Raw genomic sequence first — 19,101 nt, 5'->3', positions numbered from 1 at the left:
GCTCACGCTGGCGCCGATTAGTACTCCTTGGAGTCACGGCTGATTTGCTTCAACATTAAAAATGAGTTTTCAGGCGACTGAGGAGTCTAATGTGCGACACACAGTCTCTTATAGGCGGGGTAGACGGTGGTTGGTGGAGCAGGTGGGTGGGTGTCTGGGTTGCCCCGCGTTCCTTTTATTGTTGATGCTCAGCAATGAAACTCGAGGGGCTGGATTCTCCCTGGCGGGATTCTCCGGTGCGACGGCAGCGCACCCACGCCCGAGGATTTCCCGATGGTGTGGGCCCGCCCACAATGGGACATCCCATTGGCCGGTTGGTGGGATGGAGAATCTCGCCCAAGGTGTTCAGCTCCTTCCCGAATGTTGTTCTTCCACTTCGGGCAGTCTTGGGCCAGGGATTCCCAGGTATCGGTGGGAAGCTGTTCAGGGCCTTCGCGAGATCACATCTGGAGTACTGTATACAGTTTTGGTCTTATTTGCAAAAGGATATAATTGCTTTGGAGCAGTTCAGCAAAGGTCCAAGAGACTCATTCTTGCGATAAAGGGTTTATTTTATGAAGCAAGGTTGAATGGCTGAGGTCTGAATCCATTGAGTTTAGAAGAATCTGAGGCTACCCTATTGAAATACAAGATCCTGAGGAGATTTATTAAGGTAGATTGGGAGAATGTTTCCTTTCGTTCTAGAGACCAGAACTAGGGGAACACAATTTAGGGTAAGAGACGGAAATGAAGAGAAATCTTTTGTCTCAGAGGGTCATCAGTCTGTGTAACTCTCTTCCCCACGGAGCAATGGAGGCCGGATCATTAGATTTACTCAAAGTAGAGTAAGGTACAAGTACGTTAAGGGTAAAAAGATAACTAGGAAAAGAGTAGGCCCAGTAAGGGCCACAGGGGTCATGTGTGTGTGGAGCCGGAGGATGTAGGTAGGGTTCTAAATGAACACTCTGTGTCAGTGTTCACTCGTGAGAGGGATTGGATTGGATTTGTTTATTGTCGCGTGTACCGAGGTACAGTGAAAAGTATTTTTCTGCGAGCAGCTCAACAGATCATGAAGTACATGGGAAGAAAAGGGAACAAAAGAAAGTACATAATAGGGCAACACAAGATATTGTGGGATGGTGTGGGTGTAGAAATCAGGGAGAAAGACTAATAATATTAAAGCTTTGATTTGATTTATTATTGTCACATGTATTGGTATACAGAGAAAAGTGTTGTTTCCTGCATGCTGTACAGACAATGCACACCGTACATAGGGAAGGAAGGAGAGACTGCAGAATGTAATGTTACAGTCATAACTGGGATGTATAGAAAAGATCAATTTAAGATGGATTAAAAGTAGATGGAGCATCCCGCACGGGGAACACCGGATAGGTTCGATGATGATCCCTGTGTGGCTCAAGGAACAGGCGTGCCCCCATTAACGGAGACTGTTGTCTATAAGGTCAGCCTGACTAGAACAGGCCTCCAGGGAGCGAGGTCCAGTGAAGCCAAACCAGGTCATGTGTGTATACATGTTTCTGTTGTGAATAAACCAGTGCTTTGTTTTTATTCAACGGACTTTACTAAACCAGAGAAATATCCAGAACCGGATGAAATATATCCCAGGCTGCTGAGTGAGGCAAGGGAGGAAATAGCAGGGGTGCTGGCAATAATTTTCAATTCCTCTCTGGCCACAGGAGAACATAGAACATAGAACGATACAGCGCAGTACAGGCCCTTCGGCCCACGATGTTGCACCGACATGGGAAGTCAAAAAACAAAAGCCATCTAACCTACACTATGCCATTATCATCCATATGCTTATCCAATAAACTTTTAAATGCCCTCAATGTTGGCGAGTTCACTACTGTAGCAGGTAGGGCATTCCACGGCCTCACCACTCTTTGCGTAAAGAACCTACCTCTGACCTCTGTCCTATATCTATTACCCCTCAGTTTAAGGCTATGTCCCCTCGTGCCAGCCATTTCCATCTGCGGGAGAAGGCTCTCACTGTCCACCCTATCTAACCCCCTGATCATTTTGTATGCCTCTATTAAGTCTCCTTAACCTTCTCTCTAACGAAAACAACCTCAAGTCCATCAGCCTTTCCTCATAAGATTTTCCCTCCATACCAAGCAACATCCTGGTAAATCTCCTCTGCACCCGCTCCAAAGCTTCCACATCCTTCCTATAATGCGGTGACCAGAACTGTACGCAATACTCCAAATGCGGCCGTACCAGAGTTTTGTACAGCTGCAACATGACCTCATGACTCCAGAACTCAATCTCTCTACCAATAAAGGCCAACACTCCATAGGCCTTCTTCACAACCCTATCAACCTGGGTGGCAATTTTCAAGGATCTATGTACATGGACACCTAGATCCCTCTGCTCATCCACACTTCCAAGAACTTTACCATTAGCCAAATATTCCGCATTCCTGTTATTCCTTCCAAAGTGAATCACCTCACACTTCTCTACATTAAACTCCATTTGCCACCTCTCAGCCCAGCTCTGCAGCTTATCTATGTCCCTCTGTAACCTGCTACATCCTTCCGCACTGTCGACAACACCACCGACTTTAGTGTCGTCTGCAAATTTACTCACCCACACTTCTGCGCCCTCCTCTAGGTCATTGATAAAAATGACAAACAGCAACGGCCCCAGAACAGATCCTTGTGGTACGCCACTTGTAACTGAACTCCATTCTGAACATTTCACATCAACCACCACCCTCTGTCTTCTTTCAGCTAGCCAATTTCTGATCCACATCTCTAAATCACCCTCAATCCCCAGCCTCCGTATTTTCTGCAATAGCCTACCGTGGGGAACCTTATCAAACGCTTTACTGAAATCCATATACACCACATCAACTGCTCTACCCTCGTCTACCTGTTCAGTCACCTTCTCAAAGAACTCGATAAGGTTTGTGAGGCATGACCTACCCTTCACAAAGCCATGCTGACTATCCCTGATCATATTATTCCTATCTAGATGATTGTAAATCTTGTCTCTTATAATCCCCTCCAAGACTTTACCCACAACAAACGTGAGGCTCACCGGTCTATAGTTGCCGGGGTTGTCTCTACTCCCCTTCTTGAACAAAGGGACCACATTTGCTATCCTCCAGTTCTCTGGCACTATTCCTATGGCCAATGATGACATAAAAATCAAAGCCAAAGGCCCAGCAATCTCTTCCCTGGCTTCCCAGAGAATCCTAGGATAAATCCCATCAGGCCCCGGGGACTTATCTATTTTTCAGCCTGTCCAGAATTGCCAACACCTCTTCCCTACGTACCTCAATGCCATCTATTCTAATAGCCTGGGTCTCAGCATTCTCCTCCACAACATTATCTTTTTCCTGAGTGAATACTGACGAAAAATATTCATTTAGTATCTCGCCTATCTCTTCAGACTCCACACGCAACTTCCCATCCCTGTCCTTGACTGGTCCTACTCTTACCCTAGTCATTCGCTTATTCCTGACATACCTATAGAAAGCTTTTGGGTTTTCCTTGATCCTACCTGCCAAATACTTCTCATGTCCCCTCCTTGCTCGTCTTCGCTCTCTCTTTAGATCCTTCCTCGCTACCTTGTAACTATCAAGCGCCCCAACTGAAACTTCACTCCTCATCTTCATGGAGAGGTGCCGGAGGACTGGAGGATCGTCAATGTGGTTCCATTATTCAAGAAGGGAGGAAGGGATAAACCAGGAATTTACAGGCCAGTCAGTCTGACCTCAGTGGTGGGGAAACTATTGGAAGCAATTCTGAGAGACCGAATTAATCTGTATTTGGAGAGACCGGGATTAATCAAGAACAGTCAGCATGGTTTTGTTAAGGGGAGGTCATGTCTGACCAACTTGATTGAATGTTTTGAAGCGGTGACCAGGTGTATATATGAGGGAAATGTATTTGATGTAATCTACTCAGACTCCAGCAAGGCTTTTGATAAGGTCCCACATGGGACACTGACAGCAAAGCTAAGAGCCGATGGGATTGAAATAAATTTGTCAAATTGGATCCAAAATTGGCTGAGTGACAGGAAGCAGAGGGTGATGGGCGAGGGGTGTTTTTCTGACTGGAAGCCTGTGCCCAGTGGGGTCCTGCAGGGATCAGTGTTGGGGTCCCTTGCTGTTTGTGGTTTATATAAAAGTAGGAGGAATACGAGTGTAGGAGGGTTAATCACAGAGCAATAACTGAAGGGGAACTAGAGAATAGGGCCAGTATGGCTCTGAGGAAGAGCAGGCAGGGAGATGTTGCTGAACACAGCGGGACTGGTGGTCTGAAGTGCATTTGTTTCAATGTGAGAAGTATAACAGGTAAGGCAGATGGACTTAGAGCTTGGATTAGCACTTGGACTTATGATGTTGTTGCCATTACAGAGACCTGATTGAGGGAAGGACAGGATTGGCAGCTAAACATTCCAGGATTTGGCTGTTTCAGGTGGAATAGAGGGGGATGTAAAAGGGGTGGGGGTGTTACACTATTGGTTAGGGAGAATATCACAGCTGTACTGCGGGAGGACACCTCAGGGGGCAGTGAGGCTATATGGGTAGAGAACAGAAATAGGAAGGGTGCAGTCACAATGTTGGGGGTTTACTACAGACCTCCCAACAGCCAGCGGGAGATAGAGGAGCAAATATGTAGGCAGATTTTGGAAAGGAGTAAAAGCAACAGGTGGGTGATTTTAACTTTCCCTCTCATGACTGTGACTCACTTAGTGCTAGGGGCATCGATGGGGCAGAGTTTGAAAGGAGCACCCAGGAGGGCTTCTTGAAATAATATGTAGATAGTCCAACTAGGGAAGGGGCCGTACTGGATCTGGTATTAGAGAATGAGCCCAACCAGGTGGTAGAAGTTTCAGTCGGGGAGCATTTTGGTAACAGTGACCACAATTCAGTAAGTTTTAAAGTGCTGGTGGACAAGGATAAAAGTGGTCCTCGGGTGAATGTGCAAAATTGGGGGAAGGCTAATTATAACCATATTAGGCGGGAACTGAAGAACCTAGATTAGGGGCAGATTTTTGAGGGTAAATCAACATCTGACATGTGGGAGGCTTTCAAGTGTCAGTTGAAAGGAATTCAGGACCGGCATGTTCCTGTGAGGAAGAAGGATAAATATGGCAAATTTCGGGAACCTTCGATAATGAGAGATATTGTAGGCCTCGTCAAAAAGAAAAAGGAGGCGTTTGTCAGGGCTAAAAGGCTGGGAATAGACAAAGCCCATGAGGAATATAAGGAAAGTAGGAAGGAACCTAAGCAAGGAGTCAGGAGGGCTAAAAGGGGTCACGGAAAGTAATTGGCAAACAGGATTAAGGAAAATCTCAAGGCTTTGTACACGTATATAAAGAGCAAGAGGGTAGCCAGGGAAAGGGTTGGCCCATTCAAGGACAGGGGAGGGAATCTATGTGTGGAGCCATGTGAAATGGGTGAGATACTAAATGAGTACTTTGCATCAGTATTCACCAAAGAGAAGAACTTGGTGGATGTCAAGTCTGGGGAAGGATGTGTAGATAGCCTGGGTCACATTGGGATCAAAAACGATGTGGTGTTGGGCGTCTTGAAAAAACTACGGTAGATAAGTCCCCAGATCCTGATGGGATCTACCCCAGAATATTGAGGGAGGCAAGAGAGGAAATTGCTGGGGCCTTGACAGAAACCTTTAGATCCTCACTGGCTGCAGATGAAATTCCGGAGGATTAGTGAATAGCCAATGTTGTTCCTTTGTTTAAGAAGGGTAGCAAGGATAATCCAGGGAACTACAGGCCGTTGAATCTTATGTCAGTGGTAGGGAAATTATTGAAAAAGATTCTTTGGGATTTATTCCCACTTGGAAATAAGTGGACGTATAAACGAGAGGTTTTGTGTAGGGTAGGTTGTACCTCACTAACTTGATCGAGTTTTTCGAGGAAGTGACAAAAGATGATTGATGAGGGGAGAGCGGTGGATGTTGTCTACATGGACTTCCGTAAGGTCTTTGACAAGGTCCCTCAAGGTCCCACAAAAGGTGAAGTCGCACAGGATCAGAGGTGAGCTGGCAAGATGGATACAGAACTGGCTCGGTCATAGAAGGCAGAGAGTGGCAATGGAAGGGTGCTTTACTGATTGGAGGGCTGTGACTAGTGGTGTTCCGCAGGGATCAGTGCTGGGACCTTTGATGTTTGTTTTATGTATAAATGATTTGGAGAAAAATGTAACTGGTCTGATTAAGTTTGCAGACGCCACAAAAGTTGATGGAATTGCGGATAGCGATGAGGACTGTCAGAGAATTCAGCAGGATTTAGATCGGTTAGAGACTTGGGCGGAGAGATGGCAGATGGAGTTTAGAACAAAGAACAATACAGCACAGTTACAGGCCCTTCGGCCCTCCGAGCCTGTACCGGTCATGATACCAACCTTGACCAAAACCCTCAGCACTTCCTTGTGCCGTATCCCTCTATACCCATCCTGTCCATGTATTTGTCGAGATACATTAACGGCGTTCAAAAGGCATCTGCTTCCACAACCTCCCCTGGCAACACGATCCAGGCACTCACCACCCTCTGTGTAAAAAGCCTGCCTCGCACGTCTCCTCTAAACTTTGCCCCATGGACCTTAAACCTATGCCCCCTGGTGACTGACCCCTCCACCCTGGGAATGAGTGCCTGCCCATCCACTCTATCCATGCCTCTCAATCTTGTAGACCTCTGTCAGGTCACCCATCAACCTCCATCTTTCTAATGAAAACAGTCCGAGTCTATTCTGCCTATCCACATAGCTAACGCTCTCCAGACAGCGCAGTAGCACAGTGGTTATCACAGTGGCATCACAGCTCCAGGGTCCTAGGTTCGATTCCTGGCTTGGGTCACTCTCTGTGCGGAGTCTGTATCATGTTAACATTGAAAAGGAGGAGATATTGGGTCTTTTAAAAGACATTAAGATAGATAAGTCTCCTGGGCCAGATGGGATTTATCCCAGAATACTGAGGGAAGCAAGGGAGGATATTGCTGAGGCCTTGACTGACATCTTTGTATCCTCATTGGGAGGGCTACAGGTGAGATCCCAGAGGACTGGGGAATAGGTAATGTGGTCCCGCTGTTTAAGAAAGGTAGCAGGGACAATCCTGGAAACTATAGGCCGGTGAAACAAGCCTTGCTCTGATTCTTCCTGGTTCCAAGTCTCACTGCTGCTGCGAGTTGGGCTGCCTTTATGTTGTCTAACAATTGTTTAACCGCATTTTCATGCGTGAGGGCTGGAACTGCGGGGCTGGCCAAATCCAGTCCTACTAAATACTCTGTCCCGGGGCGTCCGGTCATGAGGATGTGGGGGGTGTATCCTGTGGATGTGGAAACCGTGTTTCTTAAAAACATTAAAGCAAATGGGAGAACTGAATCCCAGGTGCTGTTATTCTGCTGAACCATTTTCCTGAGGGTGGTTTTTAATGTCCTATTCATTCGTTCTACAATACCACTTGACTGGGGGTGGTATGCAATGTGAAACTTTTGTTGAATGCCGAAAATTGTGAGGACGTTTTTCATTTCACGTCCGGTGAAATGGGATCCTTGGTCGGACTCTATACTGCGGGGGAGGCCCCACCTTGTAAAGATGTGTGTTAACATTTTAGCCGTTGTCTTGGCCGTATTAGTTATTGACGGAAATGCTTCCACCCATTTTGTGAAGGTGTCTATGACCACCAACACTTACTTGTAACCATTTCTGCACGGGGTAGGGGTCCTGTATAATCTATCTGGAGATTTGTCCAGGGTCCATTAACGGGGCGGGTATGACTAAGTTGAGCCTTTTTAGTGTATCTGTCCGGATTGTTCTGGGCACAGATTAAGCAATTCTCAATGTAGTTTGTTCCATCGGCTTTTAAATCAGGCCACCAGCAGAGCGGTCTGAGGTGGGCTAGGATGGGTTCAATACCTTGGTGTCCATGATTGTCATGGAACTGACAAATGATTTGGTTCCTGTCCTGGCTGGGAACTATATAAATGCCATCCTTTAAAATCACACTGTCGTGTGTGGTTATTGCATTCTTGTATTTATCATATGGGGCTGGGAAAGTTCCCTTTAAAACTTCCCTGAGTTTCTCGTCCTCTTTCTGTGCCTTCGCTAAATGCTGAATGTTGATCTGTGAGACCTGAACTGTGTGTACTGGGGTGCTTTCAGGGGGGGGGGTTCCAAAAATAACCATGCCTGGAGCCTGCCTTCGCTAGGGCGTCTGCTTTAATGTTACCGGGGGGGGAAGAATGGTGATGACTGCGAACCTTAATTATTCCGTATTTCCCATCCTTCGCTGTCTCTAAGATATGGCGGAGTAATGGGGCTGAGGGTAGGGGTTTACCGTCCACGGAAACAAATCCTCTTGTTTCCCACCGGGGTAGGAATACCGTCTAACTGTCTGAATAGATGTCTGCTGGGGTCGGGAACGAGTCGGGGTGGTCTACAATATATGCAATCGCTGCCAGTTCTGCTGCCTGCGAGCCTAGGTGTCCTGGGAACTTTAATGCAATCTCATCTAGGGCGCGTCCCTGTGCGTCCTCTACGTAAATACCGCAACCGGTAATTCTCTCTCCATTTAACACTGGAGGAGCCATCCACATAAATCTTCAGGGGTGCGCACGTGTCCGTGGGCTGGGGTCTCTGGGGTGTTTTGTCTGCCTTCCTGGGAGGGGTTTGGGGAATAAATGGGCCTGTGTTGTGTTTAGTGGTGATGATCTCACATTCATGAGGGATGCCTGCATACTGCAGATTATCGGCAAGGAAGGTGTGGGTCTTGGTTCTTTTCACTGTGATGTCCCGTCCCTGTAAAAGAAGGGTCCAATGGGCTGCGCGGATTTGGCTGACTGTGCCATCTTTAAGTCGGCCGTCTAACAATAGCTGTGTCGGGGTGTGTTCGGTGAGGATGGTGATGGGGTTGAGTCCTGTAATGTAGGCGAAGTACTGTACTGCCCAAAAAACTGCGAGCAGGTGCCTTTCACAGGCAGAAAATCCTTGCTCTACGGGGTCTAACACGCGTGAGGCGTATGCTACGGGGCGTAATCGGTCATGGCGTTCCTGGAGGAGTACAGCCGAAAGGGTTCGGTCGGTGCTTGCTACCTCGATAGCGTACGGGGAAAGTGGATCTGGGACCTGTAGTGCGGGGGCTGTGCTGAGTGCTCTTTTTAAAGCATCCACGGCAGCTGTATGCTGTGGAAGCCATTCCCAAGGTGCCTGCTTCTTGAGAAGTTCGGAAAGGGGCGCTGCTTTAGTGGCAAAACCGTCAATATGGTTTCGGCAGTAGCCAACCAGTCCTAAAAATGACCGGAGGGCTGAGACATTGTGTGGAAGGGGCAATTTGACGATCGAGTCAATTCTCTTGTGCTCGATCTCGCGTTTACCATGAGTGATCACTGTTCCCAAGTAAATCACTTTCTCTTTCAAAATCTGGGCCTTCTTGGGGTTGACTTTACAACCAGTTTCTTTTAGGAGTGCTAGGAGTTCGGCGAGAAGCGAAATGTGCTCTCCCTTTGTGTCTGTCTTTAGTAACAAGTCGTCTACATACTGGACCAGACAATCGGGGCGGGAAAATTTTGCTAATCCATTTGCCAGCTGTCGGTGGAAAATGGAGGGGCAGTTGTGGAAGCCTTGAGGAAGGCACGTCCACGTGTACTGCTGCCCTTGGAATGTAAAGGCGAATTTGTGCTGGCTTGCTTTAGCCAATGGAATGGACCAAAAGCCGTTACTAATGTCCAAAACCGAAAATTGTTTTGACTGGAGTCCCTGTTTGAGCATGGTCCCGGGAGACTCGTGGCTACGGTGGGGGCTACTACTGGGGTTACTTTGTTCAGTTCCTGGTAATCAATGGTCAGTTGCCATGATCCGTCCGGTTTCCTGACGGGCCAAATCGGTGCGTTGTTTGTGGAGGCGACTGATCCGAGTACGCCTTGATCCAACAAACTCTCTATTACTTTGGATGCTTAGTTGTGATGTTCCCTATTTGTATCGCTACAGGGGTTGTGATGTGTCGCTGTTGTAAATGGCCTTTAAAGCCGCTGAGTGTGATGGTGTCTGTTGTGGGCCACGTGTCTCGCTGGAACATCGTGGAGGAATTGAGTGTGGTGAGGGACCCTCCTGTGTCCCAAAGGAATTCTATGGGTTGTCCCCGGACTTTGCCTGCTACTACCGGTCTACCGGACTTGTCCCAAAGGGTGTCGCAGACCCAAGTTGGGGAGCCCGAACACCGTCAGTCGGTGCCGTTCATGTCTGTACTCTCTGAACGGGCGCTAACGCTATGGATTGGCTTTGCCCTATTCCTGTTTAGGGTGGGTCTGTTGGTTTCTCTGCTGCTTCTGGGGCACGTTGCACTCTCGTGCAAAGTGTCCTAGCTGTCCACAATTATAACATTCCTGAGCTTTCGGCTGGGGTGGGCTGTTCCTGCCGTCAGTTACCCATGCGGGGTTCTAGTGTGCCTTAACTGGGTTCATTTCTACCTGCTCTTCATCGGGTGTTATAAATGCGGTTTTGCCTTTGAGTGATTGCTCCCAAGCGCGGGACAACCTTTTCAAAACCCATTTTTCATTGTGGGCCTCATCTAAGGGGTCGTAATTTGCGCAAGCTTTCTGTCCTGCGTCTGTCTCGTGAGAGACTAGGATTCGAGTCCATTTGGCCATGTTATCTGGGGACAAATGGGCGCGGACTAACTCTCCAAAAACTGTGGTGAAGTGTATCCACAAGTGTCCAGCAAACGATGTGGGGTGCTCTGTCTTCTTTTGCCTACACTTATTTAGGCCTTCTACGGGGTCTCCTCTGTTATAGCCGATCGCATCCAGGATCGCATCTCTTGGAGTGTGCCTCCTCTTACATTCTGTGGGTCGGGAAGGGCTGCCACGACTGAAGGGTTGAGGCTTAGAACTGTGAGCTTCACTTGCTCCTTTTCGTCCAGGCCGTACATGGTAGCCTGTTGTCTGACTTACGCGATAAATTGGTGGGGGTCTGATGTGGGAAGGAACGGTGTAATCTTTCCACACGCGTCCCGTAATTGGGTCACGGTTAACGGAAGTCTGCTTCTCCTGCGGCCCTGCGGTGTGTGGTTACAGGGTTCATGGGGGGTGTTCTGCCTGTTCGGTCGGGGGTTGGGGCGCTTTCCTTTTCTGGGGTTTTTCCTGCGTACATGTCCCATGTACGTATCTATAGAACATAGAACAGTACAGCACAGAACAGGCCCTTCGGCCCTCGATGTTGTGCCGAGCATTGTCTGAAACCAAGATCAAGCTATCCCACTCCCTGTCATTCTGGTGTGCTCCATGTGCCTATCCAATAACCGCTTGAAAGTTCCTAAAGTGTCTGACTCCACTCTCACAGCAGGCAGTCCATTCCACACCCTAACCACTCTCTGAGTAAAGAACCTACCTTGGACATCCCTCCTATATCTCCCACCCTGAACCTTATAGTTATGCCCCCTTGTAACAGCTACATCCACCTGAGGAAATAGTCCCTGAACGTCCACTATATCTATCCCCCTCATCATCTTCTAAACCTCTATTAAGTCGCCTCTCATCCTCCTCCACTCCAAAGAGAAAAGCCCTAGCTCCTTGAACCTTTCCTCATAAGACCTATCCTGCAAACCAGGGCAGTCTCATTCAGTTCCTGCCAGTCGGGGCCGTTTTCTTGATCTAACTGTGGTCCAAGTGTGCTTTGAAAGCCATTTTGAACGGAAAGCAGAGATTGCAATTCTGCAATTTGCTTCCGGCACTTTGCATGGTCTACGGAGCTCTGCCTTTGTTCCGTTGTGGAAGTGTGGAGTGCTCGTAGGGCTGCTTTTAAATCATTGCACTGTTTCTGCAATTTCACCACTTGCTGTTCTGTCTCTTGTCTTACCAAGACCGCACGTTGCGTGTCCTGGTAGGCCTTCTCATATTGCGTCTGAAAACTGTTCAAATGCGCGAGACAAGACTGATGTGCCCACTTGGCATCATCCACCTCTCTGTCCCTTGCTGCTAACTGCTCTTTTAAATCTCTATTCTCCTTCTCTACCTCGCTCATGTCTACCTCAATGGTTCTGTCTCTCTCCTCTATCTCTCTACGGAGCGTCCCAACGACCTCATCTGTGCCTCGCATTTGTGCCAAACAGGACACGATTGCCATCGGCTTGCGAGCTTTCCCCAAGCTCTTCTTGTGGATCTCTGACAGGTTCTCCCACCAAGTATGTCCTATACTCCTGGATCCTGTTTCCTCATTAGCGCAGAATTCACTCCAAAAGGGCCATCCTTTCCCTTTGAGATATTTCCTGATCTCACTTTCCCAAACGGGACACTGTCCTAGTCTGCTGGTCGTTGCGACCTCGGATTCCTGGGGGTTCATAAGGCGTTCCATTGCCTTCATTGCCCTTTTCTCTTTCTGGGTTCTCTACTGAATTTGGAACAGGGGGTGATAAAGTGGTGATGTAAACACGGGTACGGCTTACGCTACTTTCTGGTCTACAAAACTCCCGACAGTTTTACACAACAAAATCTCTCAGGTTTACCTTATATCCCTGTTAGTACGCATGCATTAACACACTTCTGAATCTCGGAGGCTTGATCAGTACTGTTCTTACGCTTGTGGTTTTTCTGTTTCCAATTGGATTCAGATTCAAATTTTGGGTTCTCTCGGAATGGTTAGGCCACTTCTAAACCTAGTCCCATCAGATGTCGCCAGTAAATGTTGCCAATTTGTGTGTTGTCTCTTAATTTGGCTCTGTTTAATTACGTTTGCTCAAGAGTCGCCAGGTATCTTTCAACACCACCACAAGGTTCAGAACCGAATACTGATCACAGACTCAATACACCAGTTAGTAAGTTCAAAAACAGTGCTCATTTATTTACACACAGTCAAATCTACTCGTGCATAAACTCTACAAACTAAACTACCACTATTATTAAAGCCTATACTTAGCTTCAGGTGCCCACTCAGTCAGAGGAACAATGGCCGCTGCTTGGTTCTGAGGCTGCTGGGTTGAGCTGTTTACAGGATAGCAACTAGGAGCGTCTATCTCGTAGCGTGCGTTGACTTGGAACTTACTTGGTCTGATGCAGCAACTCGGCATGTCTCTCTTCGCCGAGAGCCAAGCCAAAGAAGAAAGATTCTCTCTTTGGTGAGTGCTTATGTACTCAAAAGGGCTTCGCGCGCTTTTGGGCGGGCCTTGAACTTCTCCTCAATTAATTGGGCCTTTTCCAATCATTCGTATCGATCTTCCTCCAATAGAGGGGTGGTTCCCTGATCGCTGGGCGTGTCCTAGGTGGCCGTTGGTTTGCTTTGTTTGAGTCTCCTCTGGCGCCGGGGTGTCTGCCTTAACATTGTTTACCTAAATGTTTCCCTTTTGTCCCCGAAGATGGCTCATTAGTATGTGGATGGCCTAGTAGTTTCTGTCCTGTCTGAGAGCTAAGGTTCCAATCAGCAGACCGACCTTGCACCGGCTTATTTCTCAGTATTGTCCAATTTTCCCTGCATTCTTTGCAAGTGTCCATTTTGTAATCGGGATGTGGACATCCCAGATGGCTACACAATCCTGTCCTTCCCTCAACCAGGTCTCTGTAATGGCAACAACATCATAGTTCCAAGTGCTAATCCAAGCTCTAAGTTCATCTGCCTTACCCGTAATACTTCTTGCATTAAAACATATGCACTTCAGGCCACCAGACCCGCTGTGTTCAGCAACTTCTCCCTGTCTGCTCTGCCTCAGAACATACTGGCCCTATTCCCTAGTTCTCCCTCAATGCTCTCACCTTCTGACCTATTGCTCCCGTGCCCACCCCCCTGCCATACTAGTTTAAACCCTCCCGTGTGACACTAGCAAACCTCGTGGCCAGGATATTTATGCCTCTCCGGTTTAGATGCAACCCGTCCTTCTTATACAGGTCACACCTGCCCCGGAAGAGCTCCCAGTGGTCCAGATAACGAAAACCCTCCCTCCTACACCAGCTGTTTAGCCACGTGTTTAGCTGCTCTATCTTCCTATTTCTAGCCTCACTGGCACGTGGCACAGGGAGTAATCCCGAGATTACAACCCTCGAGGTTCTGTCTTTTAACTTTCTGTCTCGCTCCCTGAACTCCTGCTGCAGGACCTCATCCCCCTTCCTGCCTATGTCGTTAGTACCAATATGAAGATTGCCACTCAAGTGGATAGAGCCGTGAAGAAGGCCTATAGTGTGTTAGCGTTTATTACCAGGGGGCTTGAATTTAAGAGCCGCGGGGTTTTGCTGCAACTGTACAGGACCCTGGTGAGACTACACTTGGAGTATTGTTTGCAGTTCTGGTCACCTCACTATAGGAAGGATGTGGAAGCATTGGAAAGGGTGCAAAGGAGATTTACCAGGATGCTGCCTGGTTTGCAGAATATTTCTTATGAGGAAAGGTTGAGGGAGCTAGGGCTTTTCTCTTTGGAGCGGAGGAGGATGAGAGGCGACTTAATAGACGTTTATAAGATAATGAGGGGGATAGTTAGAGCAGACGTTCAAAGACTATTTCCTCGGGTGGATGTAGCTGTTACAAGGGGGCATAACTATAAGATTCAGGGTGGGAGATATAGGAGGGATGTCCGAGGTAGGTTCTTTACTCCGAGAGTGGTTAGGGTGTGGAATGGACTGCCTGCTGTGATAGTGGAGTCGGACACTTTAGGAACTTTCAAGCGATTATTGGATAGGCACATGGAGCACACCAGAATGACGGAGTGGGATAGCTTGATCTGGGTTTCGGACAAGGCTCGGCACAACATCGAGGGCCTAAGGCCCTGTTCTGTGCTGTACTGTTCTATGTTCTAATATGTACAACGGCCTCTGCCTGTTTGCCCTCCCCCTTCAGGATGCCCTCTACCCGTTCGGAGACATCCTGGACCCTGGCACCAGGGAGGCAACATACCATCCTGGAGTCTCTTTCACGTCCACAGAAGCGCCTATCTGTGCCCCTGACTATAGAGTCCCCTATTACTATTGCTCTTCTGCGCTTTGACCCTCCCTTCTGAACATCAGAGCCAGCCGTGGTGCCACTGCTCTGGCTGCTGCTATTTTCCCCTGATAGGCCAACCCTCTCGACAGTATCCAAAGGGGTATACCTGTTCGAGAGGGGGACAACCACAGGGGATTCCTGCACTGACTGCCTGCCCTTTCTGGTGGTCACCCATTTCTCGGCCTGCACCTTGGGTGTGACCACATTTACATAACTGCGATCTATGACTCTTTCCGCCACCTGCATGCTCCTAAGTGCATCCAATTGCTGCTCCAACCGAACCATGCGGTCTGTGAGGAGCTGCAGTTGGGTGCACTTTCTGCAGATGAAGCCATCCGGGACGCTGGAAGCCTCCCGGACCTGCCACATCTCACAGTCAGAGCACTGCACCCCTCTAATTTCTACTATAAATGTGAAAGCTAAATACAGTATTCTCCGATCTCTGGCTTAGATACCCCTCTAAATTATAATTAAGTAATTATGTTTAATTAGTTTAACAATGCTTATTTTTTTTAGTTTAGTGTAGCTTCGCAACCAGCCAATCAGGTCACAGCTTTACTGTGATGTCACTTCAGTTCCCCCCCCCCCCCCCCCCCCCCAACAATTTGAAAAGATAATAAAAATAAATAAAAATCACTTCCATTTCCAGGTTCTCCGATGCTCTCTGGTTCTCTCCCTGCAGATTAAAACTTACAGGCCAGAAGAAAGAGAGAGACCAAAACAGTAGGGAAAAAGCACCTTCTCCCACGCTGCACCGAATTACCTACTGCACCTAATTACCAAGTTCCAAATTCCCACTCTGGATGTGTCTCACTCCGGCTGTGTCTCCTTGACTTGCGCAAAGTAAGGAGGGTATTACCCCAGAGTGTGTACACAGTAAGGAGGGTATTACCCCAGAGTGTGTACACAGTAAGGATGGTATTACCCCAGAGTGTGTACACAGTAAGGAGGGTATTACCCCAGAGTATGTACACAGTAAGGAGGGTATTACCCCAGAGTGTGTACACAGTAAGGAGGGTATTACCCCAGAGTATGTACACAGTAAGGAGGGTATTACCCCAGAGTGTGTACACAGTAAGGAGGGTATTACCCCAGAGTGTGTACACAGTAAGGAGGGTATTACCCCAGAGTATGTACACAGTAAGGAGGGTATTACCCCAGAGTGTGTACACAGTAAGGAGGGTATTACCCCAGAGTGTGTACACAGTAAGGAGGGTATTACCCCAGAGTGTGTACACAGTAAGGAGGGTATTACCCCAGAGTGTGTACACAGTAAGGAGGGTATTACCCCAGAGTGTGTACACAGTAAGGAGGGTATTACCCCAGAGTGTGTACACAGTAAGGAGGGTATTACCCCAGAGTGTGTACACAGTAAGGAGGATATTACCCCAGAGTGTGTACACAGTAAGGAGGATATTACCCCAGAGTGTGTACACAGTAAGGAGGGTTTTTCCCAGTTGTGAACACAGTAAGGAGGGTATTACCCCAGAGTGTGTACACAGTAAGGAGGGTATTGCCCCAGAGTGTGTACACAGTAAGGATGGTACTACCCCAGAGTGTAAACACAGTAAGGGTATTACCCCAGAGCGTGTACACAGTAAGGAGGGTATTACCCCAGAGTGTGTACACTGTAAGGAGGGTATTACCCCAGAGTGTGAACACAGTAAGGAGGGTATTACCCCAGAGTGTGTACACAGTAAGGAGGGTATTACCCCAGAGTGTGTACACAGTAAGGATGGTATTACCAGAGTGTGTACACAGTAAGGATGGTATTACCCCAGAGTGTGTACACAGAAAGGATGGTATTACCCCAGAGTGTGTACACAGTAAGGATGGTATTACCCCAGAGTGTGTACACAGTAAGGGTATTGCCCCAGAGTGTGTACACAGTAAGGGTGGTATTATCCCAGAGTGTGTACACAGTAAGGGTATTACCCCAGAGTGTGTACACAGTAAGGATGGTATTACCAGAGTGTGTACACAGTAAGGAGGGTTTTTCCCAGTTGTGAACACAGTAAGGAGGGTATTACCCCAGAGTGTGTACACAGTAAGGAGGGTATTACCCCAGAGTGTGTACACAGTAAGGAGGGTATTACCCCAGAGTGTGTACACAGTAAGGAGGGTATTACCCCAGAGTGTGTACACAGTAAGGGTATTGCCCCAGAGTGTGTACACAGTAAGGAGGGTATTACCCCAGAGTGTGTACACAGTAAGGATGGTATTACCCCAGAGTGTGTACACAGTAAGGAGGGTATTACCCCAGAGTGTGTCCACAGTAAGGAGGGTATTACCCCAGAGTGTGTACACAGTAAGAAGGGTATTACCCCAGAGTGTGTACACAGTAAGGATGGTATTACCCCAGAGTGTGTACACAGTAAGGATGGTATTACCCCAGAGTGTGTACACAGTAAGGAGGGTATTACCCCAGAGTGTGTACACAGTAAGGGTATTGCCCCAGAGTGTGTACACAGTAAGGAGGGTATTACCCCAGAGTGTGTACACAGTAAGGATGGTATTACCCCAGAGTGTGTACACAGTAAGGAGGGTATTACCCCAGAGTGTGTCCACAGTAAGGAGGGTATTACCCCAGAGTGTGTACACAGGAAGGAGGGTATTACCCCAGAGTGTGTACACAGTAAGGATGGTATTACCCCAGAGTGTGTACACAGTAAGGATGGTATTACCCCAGAGTGTGTACACAGTAAGGAGGGTATTACCCCAGAGTGTGTACACAGTAAGGAGGGTATTACCCCAGAGTGTGTACACAGTAAGGATGGTATTACCCCAGAGTGTGTACACAGTAAGGGTATTACCCCAGAGTGTGTACACAGTAAGGAGGGTATTACCCCAGAGTGTGTACACAGTAAGGAGGGTATTACCCCAGAGTGTGTACACAGTAAGGAGGGTATTACCCCAGAGTGTGTACACAGTAAGGGTATTACCCCAGAGTGTGTACACTGTAAGGGTATTACCAGAGTGTGTACACAGTAAGGATGGTATTACCAGGGTGTGTACACAGTAAGGAGGGTATTACCCCAGAGCGTGTACACAGTAAGGATGGTATTACCCCAGAGTGTGTACACAGTAAGGATGGTATTACCCCAGAGTGTGTACACTGTAAGGGTATTACCAGAGTGTGTACACAGTAAGGATGGTATTACCAGGGTGTGTACACAGTAAGGAGGGTATTACCCCAGAGTGTGTACACAGTAAGGAGGGTATTACCCCAGAGCGTGTACACAGTAAGGATGGTATTACCAGAGTGTGTACACAGTAAGGATGGTATTACCAGAGTGTGTACACAGTAAGGAGGGTTTTTCCCAGTTGTGAACACAGGGTATTTCTGAGCCACGCTGTGTACAATGTCAGGCTGTTGCCCCAGTCATGCTGGGTTGGCCGTTGGCAGAGGGGGTATTGCCGGCTGTGGAAGGTTTCCGGATACTGTTTATATATCGAGGGGTGGGCTGTGGCTGCAACTCAATATTTGCTGATTCTGTAAAACCTCAGGAAGATGCCTGCAATCATTTATTAGCAGAGTGAAGCTGATGATGATAATTCAGGCCTTGTTGGCTGCAGAGGCAGGGAAACAATCACAGTTAATTGGTTTATATTGAAGCCTGGACAATGCTGACTCGCTCATTTAGCCTGTGGCAGTACTGTGTGTGCAGTGAGCAGCATTTACAGCATCATTACTCTGCGGCCAGCAGCACTTGGTGAGTCAGGATATTAGGCTGCTCACCATTCGACAGAAAGCAACCAACAAGCTGCGATGAACAAGCTGGAGAGGAGCTTTGTTTGCGAGACCCGCGAGGACAGTGCAGTCGAATGGCTGCAGTCCGAGGATTGATGTTTTTACAACAGTCCTGCCAACTCCATCTCTCATAGCTTCACCCCCCTGACCCTACCAGGACAGATCGTGATGTAAGTACCTGGGGCAGCATCTCGATGCTGGAGCTTGGGGCACATTCCCCGAGGTCTCATTTGCATGTTGAGGATGTGTGCGATTGAGCAGCGGACAAATAGCAACTACACCAAAGAGATTTGCAAGTTTCCTTTCCCAATCTCCCCCCCCCCCAACCCACCCCCGGGCACCCACCCCATTACATTCCATGTCCCAGCCCAACCTCATTCCCAGCCCCAAGGACGCTGGTGATTGGGGGCCGAATATCTCACAA

The 19,101-nt window shown here is 48.1% G+C and overlaps 1 protein-coding gene across 3 annotated transcripts in view; it reads left to right on the top strand.

The window, feature by feature from the left end:
- Window positions 1-19,101, top strand: part of tmem63c (transmembrane protein 63C) — a 536,405-nt gene that overhangs the window by 131,788 nt on the left and 385,516 nt on the right. Inside the window, exon 1 of one of the 3 annotated variants that reach the window (XM_072494522.1) lies at window positions 18,560-18,847. The exons of 1 other annotated variant lie outside the window; for it this stretch is intronic. The gene's annotated coding sequence lies outside the window, so the exon portion shown is untranslated. Of the gene's footprint in view, window positions 1-18,559; window positions 18,848-19,101 lie in introns of those variants that run through there. One more of the 3 variants, XM_072494517.1, reaches the window with a different exon arrangement.

Source organism: Scyliorhinus torazame, chromosome 2, assembly GCF_047496885.1.
Source record: "Scyliorhinus torazame isolate Kashiwa2021f chromosome 2, sScyTor2.1, whole genome shotgun sequence".
Taxonomy (NCBI): domain Eukaryota; kingdom Metazoa; phylum Chordata; class Chondrichthyes; order Carcharhiniformes; family Scyliorhinidae; genus Scyliorhinus; species Scyliorhinus torazame.
Note: the sequence above shows the minus strand (reverse complement) of the source record. Positions and strands in the feature narration are given on the sequence as shown.